This window comes from Rissa tridactyla, chromosome 22 (genome assembly GCF_028500815.1).
Source record: "Rissa tridactyla isolate bRisTri1 chromosome 22, bRisTri1.patW.cur.20221130, whole genome shotgun sequence".
NCBI lineage: Eukaryota > Metazoa > Chordata > Aves > Charadriiformes > Laridae > Rissa > Rissa tridactyla.
Window position 1 is genome coordinate 3,248,303 of NC_071487.1, and position 13,454 is coordinate 3,261,756.

Below are 13,454 nucleotides of genomic sequence, written 5' to 3' on the forward strand. Positions count from 1 at the left end.
GGGCATCCGTCGGGCTGTGCCCCGGTGGCGGGGAGATGGGCTGTGGCACCTCAGGGACACCGCTGCGTGTGGGGTCCCGGTGGTGGATGAGTGCAGCGTGTCTCTGCCCTTCGGTGGGCTCAGCCCCGCTCCCCAGGGCACGGCTGGCTGCGGGTGCTGTGCCGGCGGCTTGGGCGCCAGCGGGGCTGGCTAGTCACCGGATCACAGAATGTTGGGGTTGGCAGGGACCTCTGGAGACCATCTCCTCCAACCCCCGGCCACAGCAGGGTCACCCACAGCAGGTGGCACAGGAACGCGTCCAGGCGGGGTTGGGATGTCTCCAGAGACGGAGACTCCCCCACCTCTCTGGGCAGCCTGTGCCAGGGCTCTGCCACCCTCACAGCAAAGAAGTTCCTCCTCGTCTTGAGATGGAACTTCCCATGGGCAAGTTTGTGCCCGTTACCCCTTGTCCTGTCCCCGGGCACCACTGAGAAGAGCCTGGCCCCATCCTCCTGACACCCCCCCTTTCAGTATTTATCAGCGTTGATAAGATCTAAAGATCTAAGACTAAACAGCCCCAAATCCCTCAGCCTTTCCTCATCAGAGAGGTGTTCCAGTGCCCTCAGCATCTTGGCAGCCCTTTGCTGTCCCCTCTCCAGCAGTTCCCTGTCCTTCTGGAACCGGGGAGGCCAGAACTGGACCCAGCGCTCCAGATGGGGCCTCCCCAGGGCAGAGCAGAGGGGGAGGATGACCTCCCTCCACCTGCTGGCCACTTTGCCCTGGGCAGATTTTGGTGTGAGCAAAGGAGACTTGTCTGCCTCTACGTTGATTTAAGAGAGTTGTTCCAGTCTCCTCATCATCTTCGTAGCCCTTGAAGAAGTCCTGCCCTGCCGAGGAGCTCAGCACGCCAGCCATGTGGCCCCTCGGTGGCACGGTGCGGCTGGCTCACCGTCACACCTCGCCGGGCACCGACAATGCACCTGCCCGGGCGCTGCCGCTGAGCCTTTGTCCCGTGGCCCCGGCCGGCGTCAGCCTGCGCCGGAGCTGGATGCAGCACCCGGAGCCACTCTCGTCAAGCCGGGAGCGGGGCGCTGGTGGCGCGGGCTGTCCCCGGAGTCCTTTGGCTCGCGTCCCTGTCCCAGCAGAGTGACGGCTCCAGGTTGGGCTGATGGGAGCCGCATCCCCAGGATTATCCCAAAGGAAAACCACGGGGAAGGGTGCAGTGGGCGGCCGTCAGCGTGTCCCCTGGCCGTGGGGGCTGGAGGGTCCTGTGTGGGGACGGTCACTGCCCTGCCCTGGCAGGAGGGACATTTAACCTCCGCGTACAGGCGCTGAGCAGAGCCCATCTCTTCCCTCCCCCCCGAGCTGCTCCGTGTGTTTAACGATCCTCACAGCCGGGAAAAGTCATCTTGCTTCAGGAGTGGACGCATCCCAGCGCATCCTCCGGGCGCCGGATCCGGTGACGCCGTGAGCAACAGCCAGACCTTTACGACGGAGCTCGGCTCGGCCCGTGCTGCCGCTGCCACCGCTCCCCCCGCACCCCAGCAGCGCCCCGGGGCTGGCGGGGGACGTGGAGACGCGGTGACAGGGTGGGCGAGCACGGAGCTGAGCGAGGGCTGTCTGCTTCCCCCCCTGCCCCGGCATCCCGCATCCTGCGCACAGCTTTAATTGCGCCACGCGGCTTTGATTCCTGGTTTTAATTGCAGCCTAACGAGGCCGGGGCAGCAGGAGAGGAAAACATCAAGCTTAAGGGAAACAAATGGGGAGAGAAAAGAACATTTACTGGTGACTAATAGGTCCGTGGCTCGGCGCGTGTGTGTTTGCCTGCCACCGCGCGGGACGTTGCCAGCGCGAGGAGGAGAGGGGATTTCTTCCACGCACTTGGCACGCCGAGCCAAGCTGCGCGGTACGGCATGAGGAGAGCAGATTTTTTTCCTGGGACCGTGCCGTTTTCGTCTTATTTTTAACACACCCCCCGGTAAACAGAGTGAATTTTGCGTGCTTGCACAGGCAGGACTGGGGCTAAATCGTCCCACGGTAACGGACGGGCCCATTTACACGCCACGCTGGTCTCACCGGGGGAAACTGAGGCAGATTCGGTGCAGAGGAAAGGAGAGTTTCTGGCTCTGGTACCTGGAGCCCTGGTGCCACCACTGGCCTCACCGAGTGCCACCACGCTGGGAGAGGATGGGTCTTGTCGGGGCGAGCATGGCATGGGGGTCCCCCAACATGAGCCGGATCCCCCGGGGAGGCTGCGGGACCCCCCTGCCGCTGGGATGCCCTGGGGTCTCCAGCCCCAGTCTGAGCCGCAGGGTCTGGTGATGGGGGACCAAGATCAGTGTCCCCAGCATCCTCTCCCCGGGGGCAGATGGGGTCCCTTCGCAAGCTGGGGCCAGGGGAGCTTTGCTGTCCCGGCGAGGGATGCCGGGGACAGCCCCGCGGGCGGGCTGGCTGGGGCAGGGCATGAGGATGGGGATGGGGACAGGGATGTGGGGACACAGCGATGGGGACACGCCAGCACAGCGCAGTGCCGTCCCCGACCCCCACCCTGCTCAGTGCCATCCTGTTCCTCTCCCTCCGCCATCGGGGCAACCCCGCGGGCATTCGTCTGGCTCCCGGGCTGTTCTCCCCGCGCCAGCGAGGGCTGGGATCTCGTTACCGAGCTCTTCGACTTTGAGCATCTTGGAAACCGGCGCTTGCTAATAAGACAAAAAGAATGACAGCAAATAAGGCCAGCCGCGGGAATGTGGCCTTCTCATCCAGCATTTTTTATTCCCCCACGTTCTCCCCCTTCCCTCCTTTGCCAACGGATTGAAGCCACTGTAATAAAATTACTAAATAATAATAAAAAAATAAAAAAAGCTGTAGCCCCCACCTCGATGCGGCAACCATGGAAACTGGATCAAGGGGACACCTGTACATTTCCATTCTGGGCTCCCGCTATCTGAATATACAGAGGAGCGCTAATTAAAAACCCGGCGCCAGTGGCAGGCGGAGGGAAGGAGCTGGCCCCAGGAGAAGGGTGCGTGGCTCGGAGGCTCGCCAACGCCGGCGGGCACAGGGACGGGCCCCACCGCGTCTCCGTCGAGCCTCAAACGCCATCCCCAGGGACGATGCCCCATGGGTCAGGGCAGAGCTGGTCCATGGGGCCGGCGGGTCGGGGGCTTTGCCCCGTGCCAGGAGGAGTCACGCTCCTGCACCGCGGAGCCGGATCCTGCCGGGAGACGGGGAGCATCTCCAGCGGCGCCTGCTCCCATCCCTGTCCCGCGGGACAGCCCCGGGAGCCGCGTCACCCTCCGCAGCGGCAGCAACAGGCGCTTTCACGCCTGGGCCCCCCCCGGCCGGGGGCGGGAGGGCAGCGGGCGGCGCGGGGGCGAAGCGAAGTGTGAGATCTCGCACCTCCCACGGGGAGGGCGAAGGCTGCCGGGAGGCTGCCAGCCTGCGCCGCCAGCTGCCTCCCTCCGCCGGCACCGGTGCCAACGCCACGAGCGGCACCGCCTGCGCGGCCCCGGCAGCTGCCTGGGTCTCTGCCGGCCCTGGCACCGGCCGCGCAGCTCCTGCGTCCCCCCCCTCCTCGCCTTGGCCCTGGCTGCAGGGTGGCCATGGCAGGCGCAGGCGTCCCCAGGCACAGCTCCTGGAGCTTGTGCTTGATTTTGGGTTTTTAACCATTTCCCCGGGAAGCTCTCCGATCTGGAACAGGTTGCGCACAGAGGTGGTGGAAGCCCCATCCCTGGAAGTTTTTAAGGCCAGGCTGGACGGGGCTCTGAGCAACCTGATCTAGTGGGAGGTGTCCCTGCCCATGGCAGGGGGCTTGGAACTAGATGATCTTTAAGGTCCCTTCCAACCCGAACCATTCCATGATTCTATGATCTGGCACGCGAGCACCGAGATGGAAAAGGCTGTGTTTAACCTGCAGGTTTATTTTTACCGACAGCAAATGGCAGCGCCTGGAACATTCCCCTGCTTGGAGTTAATTTTTGCCGAAGCTCAGTTTTAGTCATTGTTGTCTAAACCCGTCTCCTCCACATTTATCCCATGGAAAAGCTCCTGGAGCTCAGCCCTCAGGATTTTGGTGGCCCCAGGGCTGTTGTCTCATGCCCGGTGCCCGGTGTCGGCCATGCCAGGCCACGGGAAGGTGGGAGCAGACCCTGGTTGAGACCCCCGGCTTGCGGGGAGGGCGGCCCCGATGCCGCTGCTGCCACGCTTCCCCAGGGCTGGCGGCCGGCGAAAGCTTTTCCTCTCATCAGAGCAGCCATCGGGCTGTCGCCTTCCCGCAGGAGGCGAGCAGAGCGCTGAAACCCTCTGATTGCTGATGGCCGGGTCTCAAATCGCTCCCCGAACGTCCTCCCAGCCTGAGCCAAAAGCAGAGCCGGCTCCCCGCTGCGCGGCCATCACCCACCGGGCTCCCGCGTCGGGGACGGCTGGGGCAGGAGCGAGGGTTCTCTGGTCATCTGCCGAGCAATTTTCCCAGCAAGCTGCTCATTTTCTCCGGCCAAGCTGTGGGAGACGACGGGGCATGCTCAGCAGGAGACATTCCTCCTCCTCAGCCCGTCTCCACCCGTCATGCCGAGGGGAGAAAGCCACCGCGACGTCCAGCGCAGTGCAAAGGGGTCTGCGCCGACCCCGGCTCTGCCATGGGGCTCTCGCTCCGCAGACACGCTCCCCCCCGACGCCGGCAGCGCCGAGGGCATGAACGCGCCCTGCCAGCCCACCCCGCAGCTCCCCCAAAGGGGTCATCCAGGGGGGTTCCAGCATCGGGGGCTCGATTTGGGCAGGCATCGCCGCTGCCTGTCCCTGCCCGCTGCCAGCCCCGCAGCCGGCTCAACTTTGGGGAGAAGAAAATTCCCCGTTTCCATGGGAACCAGAGGAGGAAAGTTTCTGGGGCTGCGGTTGGGATTGTGCCAGCCCGGCGAGGCAGCGGGACCCCAGGGCCGGCCGTGCGTCCGTCCCCCCCGACTCCGCTCCGGCAGGAGGCTGGTGCCCGGCTGCCAGCCCCACTGCCCGCACCCCGAGAGCTGCCCACCCCGGTGAAGGGCTGCTGCCGGGGCTCCTCGTCTCCCCCTCCCGTGCTGTGTCAGCCGCGATCTGACATTTAGCTCTGCAGCTCGGTGCGTGGAGATGCAGCGATAGCTCTAATCTGCTTTTCTCCTCCTCGCGCTCTCCCCGGAGGCAAAAGCTACTGCTGGGAGAGCAGGGGGGCTCTGGCAGCCCGGCGAGGAGGGCGCCCGCAGCACTGCGCTGGGGGTCCCGGAGGTGTCCTGGCAGCATCGTGCCCTCCTCGCCGTCCCCTCCTATCAGGCAGCAGCTGCCAGGCCTGGATGCCAGAAATTTGGGGTGGTTTCAGAGCACCTCAGGGCTCTCCATCCTCCAGGAGGAGCGGGCTGGTGGCTGCGGGGCCAGCGAAGGGGTTGTGCCGTCTCCGCGCCGCGCTGTCTCTGCGCCGTGCCACCGACAGCGACAGCAGCAGCCACCCCCCGCCTCCGCAGCCCCTTCCCACGGCAGCCGTGGGGTGCCGGAGCCACCCTGCCCTCCGGATGGAGACACCCCGTCCAGCCCCCTCTCCCTTTCCCGGTGTCTCAGCTCCAATTAGTGAGGCCCCTATTAATTTTTTCCGCTCAGCAGCTCATGTCAGTGTCAAACCGGCAGCGTGCGGTGCGGGAGGGAGCCCGAGCTGCCAGAAGCGGCGGAGGGGAGACGAGGATCAGCCTGTTAACGAGCCCCGGGCGCACGGGGCACCGAGCCCTGGCCCCGCAGCCACCCCACAGCGGGAACGACCCCCCGGAGAGCAAAAGCTCTCATATGGCTCCACCGTCCCGGTGCATCCCTGCTCCCTCCTTTCCTGCAGCGTCGGCCCCGGGTGTCTGGGGGGGATCTGGGAGCCCGTATTCGCCCCCATGCCTGGGCTGGGACCTGGCAAGTGCAGCGATGCGAGGGCTTGGGCAGAGCAAGGGTGATGCCAGCGCGGCACGGCCCCGGGGCTGGGGTCCCCGGACACACACCGGGGTCGGCAGCGACTTGAGGCACCTTTGGGGACTCCTGCAGCCGCAGGCGGAGGCCGGACCCCCAGCAAGGGCCAGTGCTGGCCACTGGGCTCCTGCCCCGGCAGCACCACCCTCCACCCACCGTGGAGGACACCCGAGACCCCTGAGATCCCTCCCCTCCCAGCCCTCGGAGATTGCCTGGAGCAGGGGGTTAATGATGCATCCAGATGGAGCCGACCTTTCCACCTTTCCACCTTTCAGCTTCACCTGCGGCTCCCTTTTCCCTGCCATTATCTGCATGGATGCCTGTGGATTTCATTTCCATATTCATGGTGTTTTAATGACCCTGTAATATCTTTATGTTCTGCAATTAAATGTGGAATCTTTTTTTTTTTTTTTTCCCCTTCTGCAGATTAGCATCTGCATAGGATCATTGGTGGCATTTGAGCAGAGGAAGGGAAGGCTGTGCAGGAGGGAGACAGGGTTAATTAAACTTCAGAGATCAGCAGGCTCCACTGCCAAATGTCCTTCTTGCTGGTGGGACCGTGGAAGGTGGGGAGGGAGCAGCTCCAGGCTAGCTGAGAGCTGGGATGGCCGGGATGGCTGGGATGGCCGGGATGGCCGGCCGGGCAACTCCCGTGGGCGTTGGAGTGGCTCTAAGTCGTGCAGGAACACACATAGACACTTTGTGCATGTCAAAATCTGCATCCGGATCCCTGCCGAGGGGTGCAAACCACGATTTAACTGCTGCTGGCATCACCCCTACCCCGTGCAGGAGGGTCCCACTCCCCATCCCGCCCCCCCCACCGAGCTCGTCTCGCGTGCTGCCCACGAAGCGTGCTGTCCCTCCACTGCCCAGCACTCAGATGGACAGACGGACAGACGGCATCAGGGTGGAAGTGCCACCGAGCGGTGGCAGGGAGCTGGGGGCGGCCGGGGGCACGTGGGGGACAGGAGGTGCCCCCCATGCTCACCAGCCCTGCAGCCCCCGTGCAGCCGGGGCGGCCAGCCCGACATCAGGGCTCGGTGCAGAAGCCATTAGAGCTCCTATCGCTCCATCTCCATTCCCCGGAGCTAATGGGCATCTGCGGCTGCACCACCCCCCTCCCTGTGCCGGCGATGGGATGGTAATTGGGTTTCGGGCCTGCAAGATGGATGGGGCTGGGCTGAGAGCAGAACAGGGAGGACGAGGAAGGCGCAGAGGCAGCTCTGAGCAGGACAAACCCCACCTTGCCCTCCATCCACCTCCTGCCCCTCTGCTTGGCTGTGGGATGCCGCCGGCCCCAGACCCTGTTAGAGGTGTCTCGCATCGCCTGAGGACCGGCTGGGAACGGGCAGGTCCCGGCCGTGGGGGAGCAGAGCCAGGGTTGTGTCCAGGGGGGTCTCAGCTCCCCCCTGACGGAGGACGGTGACGCCAGGCAGCCCCCAGCGCGCTCCGTGGCTTTGTGTTGCACCTCGCAGCTCCCCCTCCTTCTGCCTTGGTCCTTTTGAAGCTGCAGCTGTGAACAAGATGTTTGCAAGGCTGAGGCGCAAGAGCGGCGTGTTTGGCGCATTGAATAAAGATGGGGCTGAAAAACACCTTCTCGTGTGGCTGTTTGATGTGAAGGGCAGCGCTGAATTCATTAGGAGCGCTGCCAGGCGCGCCGTGCTGCGGGGGCCGCAGACGCTGCCCCGGGCGGTGGGAGCCACGCGTGCCGGCGCCCCATGGACATGGCACCCGGTGTGCCGGCGCTCGTGGGCACGCGGGCCATGGCGGCCACGCCGAGACACACGCGGGGCCCGGAGGCCGGCAGCCACATGCCACCAGGAGCCGGCCGGCCCCACGCGCCCCACCAGACCCCGGCGGAGCTGCCTCCGCTGCTGCGGGCATGGTGGGGGCAGCGGCTGCGAACACCCAGCAGATAACCCCGGCATGCGGGGGCACATGTCCACCCCACAGCCCCCCGCCCGCACGTGGGGTGGGCAGATCGGGGGCTGGATGCAAGATGTATGTCAGGACGGAGGGCGCAGGGACGGCTGCGGGAGAGGCGTGGGACGGCAACGCTGCTCCATTCCGGTCCTGCTGCCGCTGCGAGCAGCAGGATGCAGTGTTTTTTCATCCTGCGTGGCTGACAGGCACCAGAATTAATGAGTTCCTCATCAGCGCCGCTTCATTTGGCTCCCTCCTGGCGTCGCCAGCTCGGGGTGACACACGCGCGGCCCCCCGAGCAGCATCGGGGGCTGATGCCTCGGCCGTGGGGTGAGGTGGGGGGGTGAGTTGTGGGGGGGGGTACCTGGAACACGTGTGTGTGCACGCACAGGTACACACGTGTGCGCACGCACGGGTACACAAACGTACGCACAGGCCGAGGGCTGACACAGACATACCCAAGGCTGGAAGGGGGTGAAGCCCCCAGCTGGGTGGATGGGGGCTTCTGGAGCCACACTGACCCATGGCGCAGGGGGCGCAGGGGGCGCAGGGACCCCAGTCCAGGCAAGGCTGGCCCCCCATGCATCCCTCGTCAAGGCTGGAAGGAAGCACCTGCTTTTAATTTCTTGACAGCAGCAAGAAACACTTGTGGGCAGCGCTAGCGAGGGAGCGGGGAGGGGGGAGCATCCTCCGCTCATTACAGCTTTTTAATTCTGTGATTAGACCCCAGCGGGGGGGGGGGAGGTGGGCAACCTGGGATGGGGGGGGCACCTGCAAAGCTTTTTTAAGCCCCTCACGCAAGGGGCTGCTCCTCTGCCGTGGCCAGGAACCTGCTGGAGCTGGGCGAGGGGACCTGGGGTACGGGAAGCCCCATCCCTGCGTCCGCCCCGAGGCCGGGGCTTCCGTGCAAAGGTGGGATGAAATGGTGCAGGGCAGGAGGGGTAAACCCGGAGGAGTTTACACTGCCTTATCCTTGGTGGTTTGCATTTCTCGTCAGGTTTGTCCCGTGCCTCCTTTCTTCGGAAGGGTTTGGGGTCAGGTTCTGCCCGCCGGAGCCCACCCAGGGCCGTGCCTTGGGCTGTGGGGAGGTGATGAGTGAAATCAACGCAGGGATTGAGATGGCTGTGTGTATATATATATATGTGTGTGTGTGTACACATCAACATGTTTCTTCTCTGCCTTTCTTTGCAAGCAGCAGTTGTAGTTGTTACTTACGCAGCACTCCAATGCAGGCAATCAGGGAGGGAAATCAAGGGACGGGAACTCGCCCTCAGCGTACATTTCAAATACAGGACTGTCATCGGGGGCAGGACTGATCCCACCGTCGGGGAGGCTGCAGCCTGGGAATTGTGTGATACGCCAGCGAGCTGACGGCGTGTCCCTCTGCTGTCGCAGGAGAGGCTTTGTGCGGCTTCGCCGTTCCCCTTGGCTCTGACTCCGGCCGTTATCACACCAGCGGAGCGTGCTGGGAAAAGGAAAACACGCCTTGTCTCTTCTCTTGGCGCTGGCCTTTTCAGAAAGTCGACATTTTGAAAGGATTTGCCATCCCACGGCCGGTTTATTTGGCAGACCGTGCCGACGCGAAGGCTGCAGAACTGCAAACCCTTGACTTTGCTATTCCAGCTGCTGTCAGGTTACGTCTCCTGCCCGCACCCGCGATGCCGTCCTCCATTCCAGCACAGGGGATGGCAGCCTGGGCATTACCTGAATTGCAGGATTAATCCCTCGTGCGCGAGCCTGGCGGCTGCGCTGAATTTCCCACTCCCGTGGCAACGTCATAAAATCAATAGTTTGTCAAGAGCTTATTTCAGGTGGATTTAGTGAGTTATAGATTGTTGCAGGAGGGAGGGAAGAGAAAATCGTGTCCACTTGGGATGCAAATGGAGGCACAATAATTCCAGGAGCTGGGAGTGGTGAAGCCCCAGCCTCTCACGGGAGGTGTCTGCTCCGAACGCTGTTTTTCCAAGACCTTGTAACTGTCAGAAAGACAAATTTTTGAATTGGACCAGGCTGCTGTGTCAGGGCCGTGGTATCATCACCTCTGAGAAGGATAAGATCAGTAACAACCGGAATGAAGGTTATGAGGACATTCCCCCCAGGAAGCTCATCACTGCATTGCAATTAAGAGCGAGTGTCCGCCCCGCAAGAGAATCGTTAGCTCGGGGTCAGCGGGAAATTCTTTGCTGTGAGGGTGGTGAGGTGCTGGAACAGGTCGCCCAGGGAGGCTGTGGCTGCCCCATCCCTGGAGGGGTTCAAGGCCAGGCTGGAGGAGGCTTTGAGCAGCCTGGGCTGGTGGGAGGTGTCCCTGCCCAGGGCAGCGGGGTGGAACTAGATGATCTTTAAGGTTCCTTCCAACCCGAACCGTTCTATGAATCCCAAGGTAAGACCTGTGGGCGTTGGCAGGCTGAGAGCGAGACTGGCTCGCGTATGATGGGGCACTGCCCCGGGGGGCAAGACGCCAGGATAAAAAGGCATCGAGGGTGTGATCCACGGGCTAAGGAAGCTCAAGGGGGAGAATGGTCCGCGTTTCGTGAGCCGCCCCCACGGGAGCACCCAGATGAGCTCCGACAGCCTGGCCTAACGCTTGCGGGGGGTTCTCAGGCACTGGTGGCTGATACAACCATCAGGTACGAAAGTATCTACTTACCTCTGTAGATATCGCACGTATTTTTGTGAGCCCCCCAGAGACATTACATAGTAAAGTATTTTGACTGTAAATAAACTGTATTTGTCACTTGTGATGACTTGAAGTCCGTCAGAAGGGAGGGAGGAGGGATAAATAGGTACAAGAAGGGAATTCTACAGCCATGATGCGGGCTTACTCGGGTGGCCGGGCTGCCTTAACTAACGTAGAAAAGGACGGTGTAAATTGTACGTGTCGAATAAAGAGCTGACAGAACTGGTGGGTTGCGAGACGCTGGCATGGTGTAGAAGTATAAACACTTGTCTGAAAACCTAAACTCGTACGTTATTTGCGAGTAGCATAGCTCCATCTAGCATTCACGAAAACCGATGCTTCTCTAAAGCTTAATTCATAACTACTTTGTTAAGCGTTAAAAACTGTTCTTCTGCCCGTTGACAGCCACAACCACCAGGAAACCAAGGGTTTCTTTACAGTCAAAGCTTATACGCACAGCTCGATCCCCTCCTCTGCCTTTAGACCACCCTGTGCTCGGCAGGTGCCTGCCATGTGGCAGGACACAAACCTCTGCTTTCCCAATACTGATAGAATTTTTTTCCTATCAAAATTGCTTTATGAACCCATGTAAGCCATTTTTTTTTTTTTTTTTTTTTTTTTTTTTTTTACATCTTCAACCCCTTGTGTCTAAACAGCCCGTTGCTGAACTCTATTAGGTGAAAAAGTATTTGCTGTTTTGCCTCGGGGCTGTGAAGCTTTTCCAAGAAGAAGCGTTGTTCACCGGGTAGAGCGCAGGCAGAGGAGAGAAAGGAGGGCAAGACCTGGGTCCACCCCAGTTTTGCAGCCAAATCGACCCTGGATTCGGCCACAGCCACTTGACTCTTCTGTCTTTTGTCCACAGAGCAGCGATTCTAAAACAGTGTGCTGTTGGCGTGTCATGACTAATCACTTGCAAACACCTGGAGAGTCCAAGCCACCCTGTATTCCAAGGCCCTTCAGGTTTTTTAAAGGCCTTTGAAAATTTCAAAATACTGAATGTCGGGTGCTAAAATCTCTGAGTTACTGACACGCCAACTGCTCTGCAGCCCGGCACCGCAAACGGGCTGTGCGCTGTCTTCAGAGCCTGGTGGTGGCTGCAGGACGGAGAATCACCGCACCTGGCAGTTCTGAGGACAGAAATTAACATCCTGGGCAATGGAAGTGTCTACTGAAAAGTGTTTCGGCACTCCCTCAGGGAAGCGCAGCTGCTTGGAGAGACTCAACCTGGCACTTGTCACTGCAATCGTTAATCGGAGCAGCAGAAGTTGGCACGAACGCTGCTCTGGGTCAGTAGAGCTGAGCTCCTGGCGCAGCACTCAAATAATGAGTCGAGCCGGGCAATTGTCATGAAGAATTAAATTTGCTGCAACGAGTCCTTCCCTCCAAACATTTGGGAGAGCGACGCTTGCTTTGCGAGGTCCAGGGAAAGCTGATACCAAAGTGTGAAGAGGAATTCACGCTGGAGCCTGCAGCCAGCCTGCGGGACTCTGTGGGTCCGGGTACCGACCGCTTGTGGGATGGGCACAGCGTTTGGGGTAAGCGCTCCCCAGATCACGCTGGAGGGGCAGCAGACCAGCAAGACGGCTTGACCCCAAATCCAGGCCTTTCTACTTTTTGTGGTGACAAAACACCTGGGCGCGCTGTTGGGAGCAAGGCAGAAAGCAGCAGTTTTTGTAAAAATTTCTCAGAAAGTTAGAGACTAGGTTACTTTTTAAATTGAATAAACAGCATCTGCAGTCTGTTAGTCCTTTAAGAAGAGCTAGACAGATCTGTGCGAGGGAATAAAGGCCTGTTCAAGTGCTCTGGTTCTCAGCTCAAGGGCCGCCACCACTTCAGAAGCACTTGATAACACTTTGCTTCCCAAGCTGAAAAGCGCGAGTGAAACCCGACGCAAAGCAAATTGCCAGGGTGCCGGGAGCGGAGGCTGCTCCGAACGACTGAGCACTGAGAGCCTCCACAGGTACAGCTCTGCGGCTGTATCGCTGCTGTCTGGTTGCAGCCTGGAGAGGCATCAGCTTGAGCTGAACGATGATTTACTGGACTTGACGATACTGAGCCGAGTGGTGCGGCGACACGCCTGACGGACGGGATGCCATCCAGAGGGACCTGGACAAGCTGGAGAGGTGGGTCCGTGTGAACCTCCTCAGGTTCAACAAGGCCAAGTGCAGGGTCCTGCACCTGGGTCGAGGCAAACCCTGGTCTCGGCACAGGCTGGGGACGGCGGGATGGAGAGCAGCCCTGTTGAGAAGGACTGGCCAGCAGGGCGAGGGAAGGGATTCTGCTGCTCTGCTCTGCCCTGGGGAGATGTCCCTGCAGTGCTGCCTCCAACTCTGGGGCCACCAACAGCAGAAGGACACGGAACTGTTGGAGCGGGGCCAGAGGAGGCACCGGAGATGCTGGGAGGGCTGGAGCCCCTCTGCTGTGAGGACAGGCCGAGAGAGTTGGGAGGGTTCAGCCTGAAGAAGAGAAGGCTCCGGGGAGACCTTCCAGCCCCTTCCAGTCCCTAAAGGGGCTCCAGGAAAGCTGGGGAGGGACTCTGGAGCAGGGAGGGGAGCCACGGGATGAGGGGGAAGGGTTTTACACTGACAGAGGGGAGATTGAGATGAGATCTTGGGAAGAAATTGTTTGGTGTGAGGGCGGTGAGCCCCTGGCCCAGGTTGCCCAGAGAAGCTGTGGCTGCCCCATCCCTGGAGGGGTTCAAGGCCAGGTTGGCCGGGGCTTGGAGCAACCTGGTCTGGTGGGAGGTGTCCCTGCCCAGGGCAGGGGGGTGGAACTAGATGGCCTTTAAAAGTCCCTCCCAACCCAAACTATTCTATGATTGATCAAATGGCAAGATCTGGTGCCGAATGCAGCTGCGTGTCCTGCCAATCGCATTGGCAGGTCGTTAATGGTCCCTTTGACGAAAGCA